Source organism: Molossus molossus, unplaced genomic scaffold (genome assembly GCF_014108415.1).
Source record: "Molossus molossus isolate mMolMol1 unplaced genomic scaffold, mMolMol1.p scaffold_m16_p_9, whole genome shotgun sequence".
NCBI classification, from domain to species: Eukaryota; Metazoa; Chordata; class Mammalia; order Chiroptera; family Molossidae; genus Molossus; species Molossus molossus.
In genome coordinates, this window is record NW_023425403.1 from 4787587 (window position 1) to 4805695 (window position 18109).

Below are 18109 nucleotides of genomic sequence, written 5' to 3' on the forward strand. Positions count from 1 at the left end.
TTCCTCAAGGCTTTCTTAGGTCTTTGTGTTCACCAATGTTTTCTGGAATGCGGAGGCTTGAACGTTAATATACTCCTTTTATTTCCCACAGGGATTTGGTATGTCTTAAAATAAGAAGCGTCTTACAAATGGCTATTGAACTGCAGTAAAAAGACTCAAGTCATCTAAATGTGAGCCTGATTCTGCCTTCCACCTTGCAGCACGCCTGCATCTGCAAGCAGCCCAGGTGGCTTCTGTGAAGGACTTGGAGGGGCTGTGGAAGTGAACGCGTGCTGAGCAGTTTTGAAGGCAGGGAGCTACAATGGGGAACAAAGCCCCTCCGTAACACCTGTCTGCTAGGACGCATGCCCTTCTTACTCTAGCAGAAGGATGCGGCCAGATCTCCGAGTCTAGGGGTCCCAGGATGAGAAAGAGCTGTGGGGTTTCACCTGTGCGCTACAATTCTCCTGAGTTATCAAGAACCTCAGCATGAGCCAGCAGGTCCTAGTCCCCTTTCCACTGTACACACACAGTTTGCCAAGCCCAGTTCCCCCTCCTGTCGCTCTGCCCGGAGGAGGGGTTGCCCAGATGCCTGTCAGGGCTCACGCACGCGCAGTAGGCTGTCCTCGCTCCCAAGAACTGATAACCAGGCAGCGACTGCCAAGCGGCTCGTGTGAGTCATGGTCCTGGGTTCGCCAATGGGTGGAGACCCTCTTTCCAAAAACATGTAAGTCCCATGCCAGCTGTGCCTTTGAACAACGACCAAGTGAATGGCCGTGCTAGATATACACTGGACATTCGTTTGATAGTTTTCTGGTGGTGAAGGTGACCAGCGAAATGCATACGGTGACTTAGGAAAAACTTCCTCTCACCTAAAAGCATGTACTCTTCCCTAATACTCATGATCGGAAATGAAAGAAGGGGCCAGGGTCCATGGAAGAAAAGTGGGTCATGTACACTTGACCAGAAAGGGTTATAGGCAACCTGTCTAGTCGGCCAACTATCTGTATTTGGGGTGGGGGGGATAACCCTATGTTCAAAAGGAAAATAAAGAACATTTATATTTTTCTTAAAATACGTTATGGTTAAAAGTCTGGCTTACGTAATATTTTATATCTGGAAAAAATGTACACAATCATGGGCAATTTCATAAAATGAAGCAGGGGAAGATTACTTGGTCCAATATTCAGTTTAATAAGATAGGAAATTTACTAAAAGTTTTCTTGTAATGTACTGATTTTTATTTTTTTTATTAAATTGATTGGGGTGACACTGGTTAATAGGATGACATCGGTTTCCAGTGTCCATGTCTATGATACAAGATCTGTATAGTGCACTGTGTGCCCACCACCCAAAGTCCCATCATCTCCCTTTGCCACACGTTTGGCCCCCGTTACCCTCCACTACCCCCAACCCCCTTCCCTTGGTAACCACCAAGCCGCTGTCTGTCTGTCTGTCTAGGAGTGTCAGTTTTATATCCCACGTATGGGTGAAATCATATGGTTTTTGTTTTTTCTGACTGACTTGTTCCACTTAGCATACTATTCTCAGGGCTTCAAAAGGGAGTATTTTTCATATTATTCATCACCTTCGCCATCTCTGTTCTAAAAAACAAACAAATGATCAGAGGGAATCAATCTGTCATAAGGCGGCTGTCAGGGTCCACAGCTACGGGACAGTAGGTTCCCTTCCTTTCCGCTTCGGGCACAGGGTCGGAGCACTGATCAGGGTGAGCGGGGACCGAGCCTGCGCTCCCCGACACGCGGGGGCTCCCCGACACGCGGGGGCTCCCCGGGCCTCCTTGCTCAACGACAGCTGTATGACTACTGCGCTGCGGTTGCTTCACGTCCTTCTGCTAACAGTCCATTGGAGGCGAATCTGTGCATTTTCAAAGCATATTCAAATTGTTTAAAACACCCCGTCACAGCAAAATGTGGGCTAGGTAGCAGAATGGAGAGTGTTTTGGATTTGAGAAATCATCCAACACATTGTTATAAAATTCACTTTTAAAATTACCCTTTGGTAGAGAATCTTAAATAAATGTGGGCAATGCAACGGCATTCTTCTCAAGAGCAGCATGTGTGAAATGTTTTACATAACCTCAGCAAACCATTTGACCCAATGTCTCGGTGAAGGTGCCTGATCAGGGGTCTGTCACCCACAGGTCACTCATCAGCCATGTCTACACCAACCTGGGTCTCAGGTAGAAAACCCTGGAAGCAGATCTTTCGATTTCAGTTTAATATTGTAAGTTTTTAATGGGAAGTTTTAAGTTTTAAATTTTAATTGAATTTTAACTAATCTCTGATATGCTATATTGTAAAATTTGAAAATAATGCCATGATAAAGAGTGGACTTTATTATGTCTATTATTAATAGCATAAATTATTTATTTTAAAAAAGAAAAGTCATCTATAATACAACAATTAAGATAAAAAATAAATGAAAAAGTGAAAAAGTCAGTTGTTTAATTACAGCTATGAATTAAATAAAAAATCAAATATTTCTCAAAATCTGAGTTAAGTAGACTCAAATAATATTTTAAATATTCATTTTCAATTCTGTTACTGTTTTAGATAAGTTTCTAATTTAATACCAAAGTAGACAACTGGTCATATCTGCGTAATTAACACAATGGACGACAAGAGTCTATACACAGTGACTTCTTACAGTGAACACTGAAAGCCACTTGCTCGCTTCTTGTTTGTAAATGGAACTGACTTCTGTTCTTTGCAGAAGGGCAACATGATCTCAGAAATATTAATTCCCACTCCCCCCCCCCCCAGAAATGATTGCAAAAACAGCACCAGGTAGGTGAAGCCAAAAATAACGAGTATATTTACTGCCTACTAAGGAAATGCCAAGGAAATAAAACCTATTACTCAAATATTCCGATGTACCTCTCTCGGGCGCTGGCTCCGGGCTGACCTCCCCGGCGTCACTGGCGATGTCTGTTCCAGACTGTGGGGTGATGCTCCAGGCACCAGCACGCAGAGCTCAAGAAAGCTGCTCCAGGTTCCCCAGTGCACGGGAGGCCACCGCACAGAGCGGTACCCAAGCCCGCGTGACGGGGGTGCTGCAGCTGGGCAATGCTGAGGCCGAGGACAGCAGGCTCTGCCTCTTAGCAGCCTCTTAAGAACACGTCACAAGGTTCAGGACGGGCATGAATTACACCTTGTCAAACCCTTAGAGACCTCAGGACGAGAGAATGAATGGACAGAAAACACCAGCAGCCGGATGGAGTAATGGTAACGGTCTTAGGGAGATTTATTTATATGCCAGGGTAACTTCTTACTGTTCTGTTTACACAGGCATTTCTCAAAAGCATTTGTTTCATAACAAGAAGGGAATGTAGCAGTTGTACAAGGCTTCCTAGGTAAGTAAATTCAAAATGTTTCAGCACTATTTTCCTTTAATTGCTTATAATTATTTTGCTGAAGATTCAACTAATTTCAAAAACACGTTATTTTTTATTTTGAAAATGGCTTATTCAGAAAATTTTGAAATGAAAAACATGGACTGCGTTATTATATTTCCTTTTCATATCGTTTCTTTTCTTCTTTGATATTTTAAAGACTACTTTTTGTTCATGCTCTTTAATACTGAAAGCAGTAATAATGCTCTTTACAAAAAGCTTCAACTAACAAATAATTTTCACACCAAAAAGTGAGCAATTCCAAGGACCCAGCTTGATGAATGTTTCCAGACTGGACGAACCCTTGTGATCACACCCAGGTCAGACACGGGACACTGACCACACCCCAGGACTCTTCTTTGTCCTGGGTCCTAACTCTCCAGTCTAACCCTCCACCAGATGTTACCGTCGGCTGCACTTCTGTTTCCTACCAACATACTTCGTTTCCACTCCTCTTCAAACTATACGCAAATGGCAGCACGTAATAGCTTCCGTGGGTCCTTTTCTTAAGCTGATCTTTGTGACATTCATCTCTGTGGTGTGAAGCAGGTGGTTCCATGCTGTCTTGTTCTTTGCATGAATTACTGCAATTTATTTACCTCGTCCACATTCTACATGACTTTTGAGGGACAGAGCACCCATTTCTGGGTGGGTACATAAGAAGAAACAGAACTAGTGGTCCATGAGGTATGCCCATACATAGCTTTAGAGATACAGCTGACCTATTTGTCTAAAGGAATTGTACCAATTTACACTCTCTCGAGTTGTGTATAAGGGTTCCCTCGCTCCCTACCTTGGCCAACAAGTAGGTTTTTCATTTTAGCCATTCTGATGGGTATACAGTAATAGCTCACTGTGGTGTCACTGTGCAGTCCTTGCATGACTGATGAGACTGAGCACTTTCATGTCAGCTGGACACTGGTTGTCCTCTTTTAAGAAGTGCCAGTGAGCAGCTTGTTATTCATTTCTGTTGGCGGTCTTATTTGTTACTGACTTGTAAGAGCTCTGGATGTATTCTGGATGTGTGTATTGCCAGCACGGACTTCCACTGTGAAATCCATATTATGATCCTTTCTATGGTGTTTTTTGATGAATTAAAATTCAAGGCATGAAGGATGTCTGGATTTTTCTTTATGATTAGTACTTTTGACGCATGCTTTTAAAAATCTTTACCTACCACAAAGTCATGAAAATATTATTCTATGTTGTCTTCCAGCATCTTTATTATTTGACTTTTCACATTTGGACCAACAATTAACTTAGAATTGATTTGAGTATAGTGTGAGGTGGCGGTCAGGACTCCACTTGCTCTCGGATGTAAGTGACCCGGCACCATCTCTGGAAAAGCCCAGAACAGCGCCAGGTCCTCTGCTGTGCATCCCGTGACTACCTGCTGGGTCTGCTTCTGGACTTTGAACTTGTACCGTTGGGTCTTTTTGTCTGCCCTCTGCCGGTGCCACCCTGCGACAGCTTTACGACCAATCTTGAGATTAGGTATGTCATTTGGGTTATATCTGTGATGCCCCCAATTTTATCACTAATGTACAGAAATTAATTGCAATTGCATGTCCTTCCTCTTCTGTGAGTCATTTCAGTAATGGTTTTTGCAACAAATTTGAGGTACTTGATGATATTAAGTAATCATACAAGTCAGATACATTGCCCAGTGCCTTGCATATATTAGGCCCCCCAGGAGAGCTATAGTTACAGTGTGGTCATAGCAGTAAACACACAGGCTAGAATCATGTTAAGGGATATTCATTCAACTACATTAGAGGTTCAATTCCCAAAGCATAATTTAATATTAACTAAAAATCTATGTGCTTCAGGAAACCTCATTTTGACCAACCATATGTACATGTTACTTAAAATCACAACACACCCAGAGATAGGTTGCTAATAAAATGACTACGTAAATTCCGAGTTTCCTGGCAGAGATCATGATCTGGAGCCCAACGTGTATGGGGTATAGGTGGACCTGAATCTAAGCTTCTCCACTCACTAAAGGTGTGACCTTTGGCCCCCATCCCTATATGAAATATGAGAACTGTGATGACAATTAAATGAGTGACTTTGAAATGAAGTATGTAAGTAGTCCAGTGCTTTAAAAAGTGTAGATAATGATGATATTAATAAAACCTCAAGCCTATGGTTCATACAGATAATATGAACCCATTTATAACATACGGATAATAAAATGTACCTTACGAAGCTACTGTTTGTGTAAATAAGGTACTTGTAAAACAGGTAAGAAGAAGGCTGGTACACCAAGAAGTCACCTGTCTCTAATAGGATATTTTACATAAGTGATAAAGGAAGGAAAATGTATGATTTTGTGCCATTTATTGAAGGATTACTATATGTCTAAGACTGTTGCGGGCCTGCTATTTGTAAACAAAGTCTCTCCTTTGATTGAGTTTACATGCTAGAAATTGTATAAATTTATTTTGAGAACTGAGGGTATTAACTATAAGATTTCTAAAGTTGTTCTTTCCAAGGACTTGGTGAGTTCTAAAGCATACCTGTGTGGCATATTGCAATTAGTTCCAGATAAATTTCTTATTGCATGTGCTTCTGTGCCTACTTCCTGATTCTGTATGAAAGGGCAGGGAGTGGAACTGGTTGCTATGAAACAATGTAACAATGTTGCTAAAAAACAAAGTTGAATTATTTCACCAGAAGTGCTGTGTCTGAAACACAAAAATTCCAGTTTGTATTTTGACCAGCCCTTGGACTCTAAAATTTCTCTTTATAATTAAAACCTATTTAAGAATTTATTTCAAAGTTAGCAAAAGCATAAATCAGTACAAAAAGCATAAAGCAAAAAAAGTATATAGGCTTTTCTTTATAAATCCATTTACCCATGTACTTACTTTTCATGATACTAATTTTGGACCCAGTTGCACTCTGGAAGGGGTGTGTGTGTGTGTGTGTGTGTGTGTGTTCAGTGGTTGGAGTATCCTGGGGACATACACTCCGTACACAGGCGAACTAGACAATGATAAAGATTACCGCCACATCGAACTCACCACTAGGGAACTGGAATGCTTTTCTGGGGCAGAATCGCCTACTCAGTTTTGGGGAGAGCACAGACAGCCCCTCATCAAACCGGGGACTCCTAGCCCCCTAACTGCTTACTTTAGGAACAACTTGGCCCAAGTCCTCAAGAACAGGCTTCCTTTGGCATTTTAACAAGTATCAGGATGATTTTTTCTTTAAGGATGCCCGCTGCCGGTTCATTTATTCTATGCCAGTACATCCCCATGCTGGTTCCAAATCCTCTCTCTTACCCGCACCCCTCATTCCTGCACTTGGGGGACAAACCTGACTCATACCCCACGGAGAGACAACAGGTGCTGGACAGCAACCCACGCACACGCTCCCCAGTCTCTCCTCCTCCTTCAGGTCCGGGAACGAGTAAAGCCCCCCTCCCCCCCCCTCTGTCTGCCAGGCTGGGAGCCACAGCAGGGTGCCCTTCTGCTCTCCTTCCAGCTTCACGGTGTCGGGAGCGCTGTCTGTGCCTGCCCTGGTCCTCGCGTCCCTGTCCCCTGTGGGCTCCAGCTGGGCTTCTGTCCATGGCTCCACTAAGCAGGTCCCACAACTTCCGTGTGAGCTGTCCTGTGACCCCAGGGCTGCTACTGCTGAAAACCATGTGCTCTTTGTCATCCGTTCTGCTTTTCCTTCCCCAGAGCGGCTACTACGCCCAGTGACCTTGGCTGACTTCCCTGACCCTGACCCTGAACCTGACCCTGACCCTGACCCTGAACGCTGAGTTCTCAGTGCTCAGGAAAAGCCCCCGAGCACCCTCTGCACGCCCCTTTCTCGGACCCGGTCCGTCCCCACTCTGCAATGATGGCCCTCGTCTGAGGACTCCTGTACTCGGCTGCAGAAGCCAGACCACCCTTCCTCCAAGGTGCCGCCACCAGAGCTCAAGGTCCCATCCCCGACATATCCGAACCGGAACTTACGAACGTCTGCCCCAAATCCGTTCCCTCCCTGGGTGTTCCCACGTCCCCGCCAAGGCTCTGGGAGTCACACATCTTACCTCCGTTGCCTTGTTTCTAAACAGAAGCTATCAGCAGGTGATGGAAAAAAATTAAATGAAATCAAAACTTAAAAATAACAAATAGAACCTATCAGCAAGTACTGAGAATCTTACCTCGAAGACACACCAATTACTCCACGTCCACTGCTACCCTCCGGCTTCAGCCGCTGCTGTCCTGCCTGAGTCACCGCGGGACCTTTGGAAGTGACCTCCCGCTGGCCCTGCCCTGCGCACACGGCTCAGAAGGAGGAGCTCCCCCAGTGGGGCCAGGCGCCCAAGCAGTCTGCTCCCGGGGCCCCCACGCTGAGGCTCCTGTGCGGCGCCCGCCCCCCAGCACCCTGCGGCACTCAGAGCATAGGGGTGTCCGAACCTCCACGCCTTTTCACAGGTTTTCTATCCGTGCTTCCTATCCACGCTACCTAAACCCTCTCATCCGCAGGATCTATTCTAGCACCTTCCTTGTTTTACTTATTTGTTCTACTTATCGTACCACCCAGGCACCGGAAACACTAGCTCTTCACCCCTCTTCTCCCTCACGAGCCTGCGTGGTTGCCCCCCCTGTGCCCTCCGCCCAAGGCCTCCTCAGCAGCAGTGAAGGAGACACGTCAGAGGAGAGGTCGCTGCAGCCCGACCATGCCTCCTGCCGTGGAGTAACTCTCTCAAGAACCTTGCCAAAACCAAAGAGAAACATCGGAAAAAATGTAAAAAGGTCATTTCCCTCAAGTTTGATTAAAATGGCCAAACGGTAACTATTGATAATGTATTTGTTTTCTGGAGGTGACTACGGTTTCATTTAGGAAGTTGTTCTCTGTTTAGTCTGAACCAAGAAATAAGAACGTAAACACTCTCTAAACAAATAACATTCTATAACATAGTCTAAATTTTGCATTTTAACTAGTTATTTCAGCATATTAATACTCAAATTCTGAATAGGTTAAGTCAATAGTAGATACTGCAAGCATAGGAAATTCACATCTCTGAATTCGAATACTTATCTCTATTTTATTTCCACACTCAAAAATACGGATAGTCAGCTCTTTAATAAAGTGTTTAAATCCTATCTTTAAAATATAGAATGGAAGGAAGGAAGGAGGAAGGAGGAAGGAAGGAAGGAAGGAAGGAAGGAAGGAAGGAAGGAAGGAAGGAAGGAAGGAAGGAAGGAAGGAAGAAGGAAGGAAGGAAGGAAGGAAGGAAGGAAGGAAGGAAGGAAGGAAGGAAGGAAGGAAAGAATGCCTTATCCAAACAGACCTCATAAAGGGTAACAAAAGAAGTGTTTATTTATGTAAAGACTAATTAACAAGGTACTAATGAAGACCCCCCCTTCAATCGTATTTTAAGTGAAAAATTTTAAAACACTTGCTTGCATGTTCATGCGTTTATGTAACGCCAGGTGAATGAAAGCACATAGCCTCAGAACCGCGTCTCAGGCGGTAGTCTGGGGCATGAACAGAAAAGACAGAGTCTCCAGCATCACCCTCCAGCTTCTGTCCCAACCCACGGAAAGGTCACGCACCGGCTGCGGAGGTCCAAGGATGCCATTGCTCCTGCCTTTTCCTCACACTCTGGAACCTCAGCCCCCGGACCTCGGAGACCACCTTCCTTGGTCTACGCAGAGCTACCGGACTGTCACGTACCCTACGGGGCCCAACCCTTTATTAGCTGAAAATAACAGTTACACGTATCCCCATGTCATCAGAATGGAAGACCTGCCACATGACAAGTTCAAGGTCAAGGGAATACGGGGGGGGGGGGGGGGGAAGGAGGATGAAAAAGACCCAAAGAAAAAGCTACCAGATGAAAAAGCAAGATCAACAACCACGTAGTCCACAGAAGATCAGTCGGCAGGGACCACAAATAGTTCAGTATTAGCGAGGATTAGCTATTTGCTCTGGGTGTCCTTCACCTTCGTGATGGCCGAACATCCCTGACTTAACGTTTTTCTAAGGGGTCAGTTCTTACATCAGTTAACAAGTAACAGCGGTCACGGGTCATGACAAATAACCAATAATGAAGTAATAAAAACGTTTCGACTGGTTGGTTTTGCTTTTTGTTAGACAACGGATGTTTGCGTTACATATTTTTTCAGGTTATTCACAGTATTTACTGTCATCAGAGCTGAAGCCGAGAAGGGATCACTCCACACACACTGAAGGGCATAATCCAGGAGAACAACAGATCCTTTATTTGTGGGGTGTGGAGAGCCTGGAACCCTCCTATGCTGTTCATACAAAGGTCAATATATACTGTTCACAAGCTAGTTTGATGGTTTCTTTGAAAAATTATGCCTACACTTATATGCCCCTTAATTCCACTGCTTGTGCAATGTCCACACAAAGACTTGTACCTGAATATTCCTAGTCACATTAATCCTAAGAACCCCAACGCAGGAGACATTTAAAAACTCCACCAACTGTCTAAATGGATGAGTAAAATGTGCTGTATTGATATGATAGAATACTACTTACTCAACATTAAAAGGAATAAACTACTGACACATACTACAACAGGAACAACCCTCAAAGATATCATGCTAAGTGAAAAAAAGATATCGCAAAAGACAATGCATCGCATAATCTCTTTTATAAGCAATTTCTGGAAAATACAAAAGCTTAGGAAATGAACACAGATTGGTGGTTGCCTGCTCCTGGGGTGGGGGCAGGGAGTGACTACATGAACACAGGGACCTTTGGGGAGTAGTAAAGATATTAGAACTCTGGATCATGGTGATTTTTTGGTATATCTTTAAATCATTATCCAGTTACAATGACTAAGTTTTGGGGGATGTGAATTATAGTGAGATAAAGCTGTTAAGAAATGATAGTCTCGCCCTGGCTGGTTTGGCTCCGCGGTTGGAGACTCGGTCTGTGGACCAGAGAGTCCTGGGTTCGGTTCCGGCTGGGGGCACGTATGAAAGAAAGAAGAAGAAAGAAGGAAGGAAGGAAGGAAGGAAGGAAGGAAGGAAGGAAGGAAGGAAAGAAAGAAAGAAAGAAAGAAAGAAAGAAAGAAAGAAAGAAAGAAAGAAAGAAAGAAAGAAAGAAGTGATAGCCTTAAAGAACGAGGGAATAAGCTGAGGGAAGGGAAGACATACAACGACCTTGGACTTTAACCCTCTCACCCTGGAAGGACAAGAAGAGCTACACTTAGGAGTCGAAGCCCCTCGAGGCCTCTAGGACAGAGACAAGAAAACAGGGAATTTATAGATTAACTGCTCTGTGTTGTTACCAATTTCCAGGGGAGTTTTACCGTCATCTTGGGAAGTCTGGGAAATGTTTGTGGTAGGGACAAGCAAACAAAAGTAGAAGTTAGTTCCAAATAACATCTTAAAAAACTTGTATCAGGAAAAAAAAAAAAAAAGTTATTCAAGGGTAAATAATAGAGCATCATGATAAAATAAGTAACAAATTCTTATCTACTCACAGATTCAGGTATGCCATCCTTCCCCGAAGATGAAGGATGGGTGAGAAATGTGTATGTGGGCAGGGGAGTGGGGAAGAGAAGCGAGGGGCGGGCAGTAAGGGAGGGATGGGAGGGGCGGAGGATCGGGCAGCAAGGGAGGGATCGGGCGGTAAGGGAGGGATCGAAGAAGGGATGCCCACCAGAGCCCTGTCTCCTTTGATAACAACCCAATAGGACAAATCCAAATGCAAAAAATAAATGAAAAAGTACCAGAATGATAATATGAAGGTAACTACCAAAAGCAACCATGGAAAGACTAGAAAGAGGTTGTCTCAGGAGCACAGGACTTCAGGACAAGGCAGACTGTGGTAAGAGACAGCTTTCCCATTAGCAGCCCTGTGGTACTATCATGCTGTTCATTACTCTCTTGTATTGTTTCATTTAAAAATGATCACACTTTCAATAATTCAAAATTTGGTTGAAATGCATACCCCAATATTTTAGCATGCGTAATTGCACTATAGTAGGGAAGTTTTAATATTCTCCATAATTAAAATTCAACTTTTTAAACTTCTCTCCCTCCATTCCCAACATGAATCTGTGGTTAGCAATACTTACTGTCCACATGTGTAACTAGTTTGTTTTTTTTTTTAATCCTCACCCGAGGACATTTTTGCTTTTATCTTCAGATAGAGCGGGAGGGAGAGAGGGAGGAAAAGAGAGAGAAATATCTACGTGAGAGACACATCGAGTGGCCGCCACCCACACAACCCCAACAGGGGCCGGGGACAAACTGCAACCGAGGTACGTGCCCTTAGCGGGAACCGAACCCGGGTCTCTCTGGTCCGCGACTGATGCTCTCACCTCTGAGCCAAACCGGCCAGGGCAACTAGCTTTTTTTTTAATTTATTTTTTTTATAAAGGATGCAATCTCCTTTATTTTGTTTGTTTGGGGTTTTTAAAAATTTGTTCCCCAACAAATTGATTAATAAGAGTGCACACATTTCAACTGTACATTTCTGTAATACATCTTTGTACCTTGCACTGTGTGTCTACGACCCATATATTAGCAATCTTTGTCTGTCTCCAAATTACTTCATTCCTCCTCTCATCCTTCAAAGTGGAACCCATCGTGCAAGGCCATGTTGACACAGTCATTTCATCTTGAATGTTTCTTTGGCCATTCAAGCAATATATATATATATTTTTTATCCTCACCCGAGGATATTTTTCCATTTTTTGTACAGCTAGAGTGGGAGGGAGAGAGAGGAAGGGAGAGAGAGAGAGAAACATCGACGTGAAGGGACACATCGAGTGGCTGCCACCCGCACGACCAACCAGGGCCGGGGACAAACTGCAACCGAAGTACGTGCCCTTAGTGGGAACCGAACCCGGGTCTCTCCGGACCACAGGCCGACGCTTTAACAGCTAAGCCAAACTGGCCAGGGCTCAAGCAATATTTTGAAATGCATATCTTGGCCCTAGCTTATCGACTCTTTCACTGTGTGGCAATTCCGTCAGTGTTGTTCAGCGAGGCCTCGCTGAGCTCGCCCTTCTGTGTGAGAAACTGCTGTCTGCGGACGTGAAGATGGCGCAACAGATCTGAGGACGACACACAAGAATTTCTAAAACACACATAATGTTTATTTATTTTTTAACTGAAAAATAACCACTTTTATGGGTTATCAAAGCCTCCTGTAAAGTCACCATTAGCTAACTGCTTTTGGGAAAACGGAGTGAAAGGAATTTGCAGACTATAAGAATCTCATAAAAACTGCAAACGTTAGGTGGAGGAAACTTAAAAAAGAAAGAAATGCATTTGAAAATAAAATGTTTAGAATAGGTATGCGTGTGTGTGTGTGTGTGTGTGTGTGTTCATTACAAATTCCATGCTCACACGCTTTCAGATACAAATGAAAATGTCTTCTACTCTTTACTTTCCTTCAGGTACTGTTCGGACATTCTGTATGCAGCACTTTTACCCTCTTTTAATGGTACATAACACTACATCCCAAACTTCCTTTATACGTAATATAAGATGGCTTTGCAGTCTTGTTACTATAGCATGGTAAGATTAGTGTCTGCATGTGTTTTGAGTTTACCAATTTAAATTGTGACAGTACAGAATAACTTCTATTAGTCTAAACAGTGCAAATTTGTCCATTTTTGGATGTAAAAAATATAGAATTCTAACTCCTACTCTCTATACATCACAAAACAGGAAAGAAAAGGAAAAGAAACAAAATCCCAGTAGATATATCCCACTGCTACCTTTTATTTTTTTCAGCACTAGATGCTTTGGACAGAGACTCTTCGAGCAATTCTCCCCAGAAATGAAATGCTTATCTTTGCCTATAATCTTTGCCCGTTTGGGTGCATAGGAAGAGTTCAATGGAGCAAGAGATTGTGAGACATCACATTTAAGAACTTTCTAATACAGGCTGCTGAACGGTGACATTAAAAAGAAGGCCACCACGTTTCATCTTAGGGGACCTGACACTGACCTGCAGGGGTGAGGGGATGCTGGCCACGCAGCATCACACCAACTGCTTCAGAGTGGTACCTGCCACTGGGAATATTTTCAACATCACCACTTGGAAGGACGAGGAAATTGTTTCAATAAGGTATGTAAAATTTGTCCCCATAATCTTTTGAAATCTATCTTACGTAAATTGGCACATTTAATAACCTTCTATAGCATCTGAAATAGCAAAGGCGTTGGAAATGAATTGGCCACAGTTGAGATAGATGTATGTACCTGTTCATTCAAAAATGGATTTATGTCCACTGTTCCCTGCTAGAAAAAAGGCATCTTCTACCCCTGGACCATCATCTACGTCATCCATGGAAACTCATGCCTGAATTTTTGTAAGAAGATAATTCTGTAGGGTCTCCACACCTGAAAACTACTTTTTAAACAAGAAGGAAAATATGCAAATAATTTGCACCTAACTCACTAAAACAAAAATAACTGGCTGTAATGCTTTGGACAATGATAACTTTGAATTTCATTATTTGTTAAGGTTCACCTATATTTTATTATATGGTGACCAAATTTTGTGGTACTTTTTCTTGATTTGTAACTTTAAGTAACTATTAGTCTGGCTATGTACTCAATATAGAGGTTAAGAGCTTAGTTTTTAGATCTAGTCTCCAAGGTAAAAACTCAGCTACATATACATGATTTAGTCTCTTTGTGCCTCAATTAATTCCACTATAAAGAAAATATAATAAGTGAATCTTCCTCACAACTTATTGTGATGTTTATAAGAGATGATGTATACATAGAATTCAGTATAATTCTTGGTAAACATAATGAACACTTCATAAGTACGAAAATATTTTCTCTGAGGCTCCAAGAGAAGCATACATTTATTTATTTTTTCAATTACAGTTTGCTTTCAATATTATTTTGTATTAGTTTCAGGTGTACAGCACAGTAGCTAGACACATAATTTATGAAGTGATTCTCTCCGATAATTCTAGTACCCACCTGGCCTACACAGTTATTACAATATTACTGACTACATTCCCTGTGCTGTAATTTACATCCTTGTGACTGTTTTCTAACTGCCAATTGGTATTTCTTCATTCCTTCCCCCTTTCCCAGCCAGCCCCCCAACCGTCCTGACCTCTGACCACCTGTCCGCTCCCCAAGTCTAAAGTTAAATTTATACATGTATAAGGAATGAAAAACACTATCTTGGCTATAAGTATTCATGTCAGTGAGAATATCTCTTGTTGTGATTTTTTAAATACTTCTTCTTTTAAAAATTAAGCATTTGCCAATTGCTTCAATGTTTTCCATATTTCTAAATAGGGTTCTGTTCACCAAATTAGAAACAGTTCTGAGCTAAACAACGGGATAGAAGGAAACTATACACTAAATATTTATCAATGGGCTACACAGTGACACATAACTCATTTTATTTTTAAGGATGCATTTAAAAATAATAACCCTCTAGTCTAACAAATGATAACAATTGTTGTGTACAACACCATCTTTAAACAAAATATCCACTATACCGTGTATGCATTTTAAATGGTTACACAAGCCAGGCACTACTGACGTATACAGACCTCCCACTGTGTCATATTGACTAACAAACACCCTAAAATAAAAGGAAAACCAACATTAAAAAAGAAATGTGAACTACCATAAGAACTGAAAAATGTGTTTTGTTAAAGGTGGAGGAAATTATTATAAATAACTTGGTTTGAAAATAGTCTAAAATGTTCTATAATTGTTCATTTAACCTTGAAATGTTAAATGTGAAATGTTTTCAGATCAAATTGTCTTTTAGTGTTCATGTAATAAAATGCTCAGAAGTAAAAATTATCTAAAAAGGAAAAAAATATGTTTCTTTACTTGATAAAAATGGCCCCCAAACAATATTTAAAAAAGTTTTCTGAACAGAATAATCATAAAAATAGTCTAGTTCTAAAACGTTTAAAAGATAACTTGGCTTTTTACTCAATAAAACTCTCCTTGGAAAATCACAGCATTCCTCATAACTTATTTTATAATATGTTATTCCTCAGTGATTATTTAAAAGTAATCCATGGATCCCGTTATACATAGTTACCAAGTTCAGTTTAAAAAACACTTAAATCTTTTTATGAGCTGCAGATGAGGAAAGCAGAAAATAAACAGAATATGTTTGGCAAACTTTGAGAGACTGTTCTAGCTTCTCTAGTTGCTGAGTAAAAGTTCACTGGTCATAAGGATGCTGGTAAGTTGAACCAGAGGCTCTCTAAGGTCCACAGGACAGAATACAGCGCTAGGCCCAGGCCAGGGGTGGGAATGGGCTACAGCCTGAAGTCTCCAGGGGAAGGCTTGATGTCTGCTAAGAAATAAAACCAAACAAGACAAGGAACGGGTTGAAGCTTCTCAGTCTAGCTGCCAGGCTCACGTGAGGTTCCATTCGGTGATCTTAGCAACTCGGATGGGTAGGCCACCAGGACTTTTGGCACGTTCAGCTCAGGGCCACAGAGCCTCTGTATGCGGCTGGAATCAAATTCTCAAAAATGTCAAGTCACTGTGTGGATCAACTTATCAAAATGCATCAGACACGAACGTTTTGGTAAAAAACGCCCTACAAGGACCGGGTGATCTGGTCACCTCCACACTGATCTGTGGCCCTAACCATTCATTCGTGGCCACATGACAAGGAGGCTGGGCCTCGGGAATGTGCGTGAGCCCAGGAGCAGAGTCTCTGTGCTGAGAGGCTGTTTGGGGCCATTGTCCTCAGAGACTGGCAACGGGGCCAGGAACACGCCAAAGCCATAGATCTGAAACTGTTTGCGTGAGAATACACCCAGAAATTATCACTTTATAGCTACATGGACACTGTCTTCTAACTAGCCTTCTGAAATGTAATGCTCAAAATATTTACCAGACTCGGGTCCACATGAAGGGCTATTAAAATACTTGGCATCTCTTAAGCCATTCTGAAGAACAAACTGCTACAGACCACGGACGCGTTGTCAAAAGTACATATTTCCCAAATGTCCTCAGTCAAAGCAAACTTCTTATTTGTCCAAAGTTCAGGTAAAAATTGTTTTCATTGCACCTAAAAGAGTACTTTACATATAGTAGGACCTCAATTGACGCTGACGGCTTTCAATGAAGAACTCAATGATCAAGAAGTCAATATCAAACATTCACAAATGTTTGCAGTATAAAGTTATTGATCCATGAACTAACAAGGTCAATGAGAATTCTCTAAATTTGAGTGATAAACACACACACAAAAGAAGGTAAGGATAAATGTTTAGCTTTACAGTCTCAGTTACCAGCGTCCCTGCCCAGTATCTCCAGTGTTGGCTAGTGGGTGCTCTGTGGAAGTCCAAGGACTCATTTTTAAACCAAAAGCTCCATTTGGATAAAATGTCTTTACATAAAGTCATGATCATATAGTAACTGGAAAGTTACAGAACACAGGGAAGGTGTGTTTATGTAATTTAAAATCTAACAGTTCAGCATGGAAACATCCTTAGTATTAAAAAAGAAAAGAAAAAGAAGCTTATGCTAATTGCAATTGATTTCAATGTTGGAGAAGAGACTTAGTTTGCATAAGTCACTTCAGTGCCCGGGGCTATGCCAGTTGGACAGATTCCATGCAAAGTGCACTAGGACATTCTATAGGCACATTAAACCCGAGAAACCCAGGCCAGAGTCGGCTTTGGGGCTCGATTTATCTGGTGTGGTTACCTTTGCTATCACAGTAGCAGACAGTCTGCCAAACTGCATCCGAACTACACTGTGTCCGTCAGGCCTGAGACCCCTCGTTCCTGAGCTTAAACTAATAAGGCACACAGTGTCCCACCCGTCCTGAAACGCAGTAGGTGATGCGTCATAAAAACGATAAAGTGTAACCTTTACCTGAAACACCACGTAATGGGTATTTTAAATGGAAATGTCTGGTGTAACTGTTACAGGTTGTGCCATTTATTAGGAAACAAAGACTCTGGACTGTCCCCAGCGTCTCCGTAAGGAAAAAGGTGAAGTGGGGTGACTGTGATGCTCTTTCTGGGCATGGAACCACGTCAACCAAGAAAAGCTCTAAATGATGTAGTAAAACAAACCCACCTCTGCGTTAGCTGAGTGCATTTCTCCTCTCCTCCGTGGCCTTTAAGTGCATGGCTCAAGGCAAGAGCGTGAGTTTGGGATCAGATGGGCCTTGGTTCAAATCCTAGTTCCACTTACTTTTTGATTTATCTTCAAATAATTACGGAGAGTCATTCCGAGCCTCCCTTTCATTATGTTTAAATGTGCTTCCCACGAACAATTCAGGGTCGCTCTGAAGACGACGTTGCTTCATGCGCACCGTGACCGCGGTCGTGCGTTTTGTTGGCACGAATTCCTTAGTTGTCAAACTCTAAAAACAACTCTAATCTTCGTCCTGTCTGTGCAAATCCTCTGTGATTCACAGTGTAAGTCTTGCCCTTGATAACGTTCAAAGCCAAACATTAAATTTATTCCAACAAACATTTGGCAAGAAGTGGGCCGGGGGCTGGAGATGGCAGGTGGACAATGTCTCCTAATTTGCCCCCGGAGTGGTGCAGGTGTCAAAGGAACCGGGTCAGCTAACCTCGACGGGAGCAGGGAGAATCAGGTGCCAGATTTATTCAACAAGGGCTGGCCATCTAGAGAAGGAGAGGACTAAGACCAGATGAGGTGGGAAGTCAGGGTGGACGTGGTCGCGGCAGACACCCACGCTGAGCACGGCCGTCCGTCTCACCGTCCCTGTTCTCCTCCTGGCCCAGCAGCC